Raw genomic sequence first — 5,602 nt, forward strand, 5'->3', positions numbered from 1 at the left:
TGACTGCCCCTGGGGCCAGTGTCTGGTGGAAGATTTTGCAGCTTATACCTTTTTGTACTTTTGAACATCAATCCATGTCAAATTAGCCAACGACAATTTACACAGTTATTTCTACAATCTTACTAAGTTCAGGCCCCAGCAAGCCTTGGAGGCTCACCCCACCATCCAAGATCACATGTCAGCTCTGAGGTAAAGCTGGCTTCCACTCCAGTCTGTGTAGCGGAAGACATGGTACAACAGAGAAGTTCATACAGCAGCTAGTGTGTGAGTGTCCATGTGGAAAGCGTTTGATTCATTTTTCACTTCCCTGCATTACCTGTTCAAAACACTGTTGACCTAAAACAATGAAATGGCCAGTTATTTTACCAGCAAAATGGGTTTACTCGGGACATGCAACCTATGGCGAACCCCAGGCAAGTCCAGAGGACAAAGGAGAGGAACTTCTTTTATAGAGGAGAGAGGCGTTTGGGGAGGGGATGTTGTAAACAAAGGCTCCATTGGAGGAAAGTGGGACTTGGAAGTGTAGTGGCTTTTCATTGGCTGAGCTGTGGTGGTCTCTCATTGGCTGGGCTGTTGCGGGCAGGGAGAAATTCTTCCCCTGTTGGGTAGGAAAGTAGTAAGCTTCTTCCTGTTGGGTCTGCAGTTGAAGTGGGGTCGTAGGGCGTGAGTGTCCCCCCTTCTAGCCTCCCGACTCCATTTTAAATGAGGCTTCTGTTAATTTTCACAACATAAATAAAACTGCAAGTGACCGCCAATGTCATCAATGGGGAGCAAGCAGTGTTCTCACGTATTTTTTTTTGTCTCCTGAGCAGGAATCCAGGGTGAGCTTGTAAGTACTCCTCGTACCCTCTCTCACAGGACAGCCCTGTCTGCCTCCCCTCCGCCTCCCATCACCTTGTGGGATTTCCTCTCATCACCTGGGCTTAGCTCTGGGTCCCCGCCTCTTCTCCTGTCTCCACCTCCTCCTAATACCAGCCTAGAAATCCTGCAGCCATGCCAGTGCCAGAGCCCTTTCCCCAGAGCTGTACTGGGCTCCCTTTTAGAGATCAAGCACAACCTGGCCCTATCTGGCATCCCTGGGGATTCATGGGCTTTATCATTTTCCCAAAATAATCCTAAAGCACAAAACCACAGCCTCTCGGGTTTCAGCTTTTCCTCCCGGACCCCTGAGCCTTGCCTCGCTGCAAGGATTGTGACAAAGACAGCATTCAGGGGCCTCTGAGTCGTGGACACAAGGGCCTGCTTGCTCACAGCGTCCAGTGTGCACAGATCCCGTGGGAGAAGCCGACCTGTTTTTCAAGCTGCAGTGGAATTCAGTGCAGGCTGAGAGCCTCTGCCTTCCCTTCACAGCAGGTGAAGTGGTTCTACCTGTGTCTAGGGGAGTCGAAGGGCCTTTCATCTCAAATTGTCTTTGATGTTTAACCCAATTGCTCATATGCCTGACTCACCCTGACCTTTGTCTCAAAACCCTCAGCGCGCTCTCAGTGTGGTACCTTGGACCCTGGAGCCCTACACCCTCCCCTCCTGGAATCAGGTAACAGGGCACCTGGGCTTCCAGTCCTAAATTATCTTTTTGGCTTTCAGGGGCCAAAAATTAGGATCCTTTAGTTTCTGTGTCCACAAAGATGCTCAGAGGTATAATTTCTGGAGATCTGAATCTCTGGCCAATGGCAGTCATGAGACAATCACCCCTCTGATTGCAGTGCCCTGGCACGGACATGATCTGTAATTCCCTCAAATCATCAAACACAGAGCGTGGGAAAAAACAAACATAACCGGTGGGGCTATGTAGCCACCTGGAGCCCTTCCCCGACTGCAGAGACTGTTTCCTTGCGGCTGCTTCCCCGAGAGACTGGTGGATCCTTGGGGGGACCTGGTCAGGTTTTTCACTGGTCTTTCCCAGGCATAAGACATCAACGCCCAGTGCTCAGCAAATACGTGCGAATGAACAGCCTACACTGTACGATGACTATTTGGGGAGTGTGTTTGCTAAGGTGATGCCTTGACAGTGATTCTCCAACTCCAAGCACTGGTGGGTTAGTCATATCACTAAATGTTTCGATTCTGTTTCCAAGCACAGCCTCCCTTCCCCCGGCTTTCCTCGTGTACTGCACGTGAAGGATAAAGGACATGGCTTCAGGAGTGAGCTACTGATGATCCCGTCATGTAGAAATGACCTGGATCCAACGCTTTCCAGGTTGGGCTCATGACTGACCATCAATTTCTATCATGTTTCTCTGTTGAGACTCTGAACAGCTGGAAATACACTGTTTCACTTCTAAAATCCAAGGGGTAACTTCATGTTATGGAAAAACTAACATCTCTTTGACGCTGATGTTCTGTGTTGCATACTTGGTGGACAAAGAGCTCCATATGTTAACCCAAGAGCCACTTTCTACTGGGATAAACCCCATGCCTACTTTTTTTTTTTTTTTTTGTGGCCCCGCCCGCAGCATGCAGGATCTTAGTTCCCTGACCAGGGCTTGAACCCGTGCCCCCTGCACTGGGAGTGCAGAGTCTTAACCACTGGACGGCCAGGGAAGTCCCCCCATTCCCATTTTAAGCAGGCATCGTCTGCTCTCCCTCAATGTGTGGAGCCTAGACAGCTGTCAATTTACCCACACCAGTTCCTTATGGCAGAGCCCTCAGTCTGTTTTAAAATATTGACTAGGCTTTTTAAAGTATGGCTGTGAAAAAAATAAAAATAATAAATAAATAAATAAAGTATGGCTGTGCTCCATACTCCACCCCAGGAAGGAAGTGATTACCTTGACTCTGACCTGTGACCAATGGGTGGAACTTGTCACTATACCCAGAGCTTCTAGCAACCAGATCGGAGCCTGCTGCATCTGGTCAGTTGAGTCATGGGCCCCTTTGATCAGTTTTGGTTTGGTGAATTCACTTCCTTTCCCTTTATTGACTTAGATGCCACTCTCGGGCTCCCAGTCTAAGAGCTTGAAACCCCTCTCGCTGCCACCACCACCTGCAGGCTGCTACTTCTCACCTTATGTCCATTTCTAGATCTCATCTGGGACTTCTTTGGGAGATGTAGGAATAACTGACCTGGCAGGGAAAAACGATATGGTTTCTAGGAGCATCTAGAGAGCCGACTGATGCTTCTGCTTCATTATTTGCTTGTGGCTAGAGGGACAAAGCTTCAGATACCAAGAGATATGGAAGTAGAACCTACCTAACAAATTTTTTTTTTTTTAGTAAAACCCCAGTGTTCTAAATCTTGCTGGCTGAAGTGCACAGGGATCCCTGAAGAAACAGTTAATGCCAGATCAGAAAGGGCATCGTACGTTACACAGGTGACCTCAGAGCCCCGGCACCAGGCAGGTGCAAGTCATCACTATGCCATCTACAAATTGGCACTTGCCATCTGCCTCTCCGAGGATGAAATCATGAGGTGCTTCAGCTGCTGAGCTTCAACACCCCCTGAAAGGAGTTTGGGGTGGAAATCAGGAAAGAGGCCCCCTGGGCACTGGGAGAAACTGGCAGAACAGTCCTTCAGAGAGCCAGATATTTTCAGAAGATTTTAGGAGCCCAATTCTTGCATCTCCTCGTTTCTAGAAAAGCACTAAAATCATTAACGGTGACCTCTGGTCCTCGTGACCAGCAGCAAGTCTCTGCAAAACTGGGCTTGACTGCACATACCCCCGTGCACCAAAATCATGTATATATTGACACCCCCCCCCTCCTTTGGAGCAGCTTCTCAGAGCTCTCTGAAATGCTGTCTCCCGGGCCATAGTCCTCATTTTGACCCAAATAAAACTTAACTCACAACTCTCACGTTGTGCATTTTTTTTAGTCGAGAACTAGGTCCTTAGCAAGGCCCGTGGTCATCAAATGGGATCCTAAAACCGTCTGGTCAGTAAGGGAAACCCGAGGCCCTCTGAAGAACAAGGAAGGTACTTCTTGCTACAACCCAACGAGCTTCCAGTTGGAGTAATTACCACCTTGTGCTCTGGGACCAGGGTGCCCCGCCTGAGACACTCCCACCGCCAGGGGTCGGAGGGGTAGCTCGGCCTGCTGGAGGGACAGGGACACTAAGTTAGGTGAGTTGGTAATGTTTCAAGCAGAAGTCTTTATCCCCACGGAATCTGAAAGCAAAAAGCACCCTTGCGTGGGCCCATCATGGGAGGGCAGCTCTGCGGATCGCACATCCCTGGCACTGTGCGTTGTGAGTAAGGGCCTTTCCTACCCACCGTGTGGGAACTCCCCACTGTGGGTTGCTTGCTGTCGCTGATCTAAGACAGACCCGGAGATTCTCCTTCCCTCTACTGACAACCACGGATGGGGGTTTAGGGTGGGTAAAGATTAGGCGGGAAGATTGCCCTGAATCTCAGGTGCCTGCAGTTCACGCTGGAGACTGCAAGCCCCAGGCTCCAACTTTCCATCTACAAAGTGGCAGCGCTGCTGCGATTATTGGCTGCATCGACGCCGACAGCCAGGAAAGCCCTGAAAGTGTCTGGCTGCTGAATGAACACCAAAACCTTTGATACAATTCATCTTTACCAAACTCCTTTGTGTTGGAAGATTAAAATTCCATATGGGGTTATCTGACAGAAAGGAATTCCCAGGGAACTTTCAAGTTCAAAGTTCCACCTCAGACCTGAAAATATCGCCAGCATGGAGAAATTTCCAGGAATCTGCACGACATCTGCTCCCCAGGGGGTCCAGGATCGGACCCTTGCCTTCTTGCCTCTTATTTCCCAGGGCCGTTTGGCCGTGTTATTCTGACCCGGTACAACCAGGGCTGAGCAGGCCTCGGCCGAGCCTGTGAGCCGGTGCCGCCTCCCACGCACGGAGAGAGGCCAGCCAGGGACGAAGCGCTGCTGCATCGCCGGTGAACTGCGCCTCTGCTCAACTTCCACGGAGACACCGGGGCTCTTAACGCGGCGGCCCCGCTGGAAAGGGACGCCTATTCAGTGCTTCCTACTCCAGTCTCTCGGCCTCTCATCACCCTGAGTGGTGACTCCTGAGGTCACTCTGCCAGCCGGCTCTGCGGCACCGTCCGCTCCTCCTGCAGTCACGGGCCTCCCGGCCGCAGCCCAGAGTCCAACGTGCCGGGGCCGCTCTGTCACCGCGGCGGGTCTTGGGCCGGATGCTGGCCTGGCACGCGTGTGAGAGCCGGGCGTGGGTTCGCGGGCAGGGCGAGGAGAACCGCGTCTCAGTACGCGCCTCCCTCCCAGCGTCCCTCTGCGGGTCCCGGCTCTGCACACCCCCCTCCCCCCCCCCCCGTCCCTTCCACCTTCCGCACTGCGCCCCCTCCCCCGGACCCTCCCTCCCCGCGCCCAGCAACCGGATCCCGGCTTCTCCACCCCCTCCTCTCGCCCAGCTCCGCGCCCCCTCCCACCTGCCTCACCCCGTCCACGGGCCTCCCCCCGCCCCTCCCCCTCCTCCCCCGCCCCTCCCCCTCCTCCCCCTCCCCTTCTCCTCCCCTCCCTTCCCCCTCCTCTCCTCCTCCCCTCCTCCTCCCCTTCCCTTCCCTTCCCCTCCTCCTCCTCTCCCAGGCCTCACCTGCGGCCGCTCGCGCTGGGCGGGGCCCGACAATGACAAAGCAGCGGCCGGCGGCGCGGGGTCCGCCCACCGCGCTTCG

Source organism: Kogia breviceps, chromosome 18 (assembly GCF_026419965.1).
Source record: "Kogia breviceps isolate mKogBre1 chromosome 18, mKogBre1 haplotype 1, whole genome shotgun sequence".
Classification (NCBI taxonomy): Eukaryota; Metazoa; Chordata; class Mammalia; order Artiodactyla; family Physeteridae; genus Kogia; species Kogia breviceps.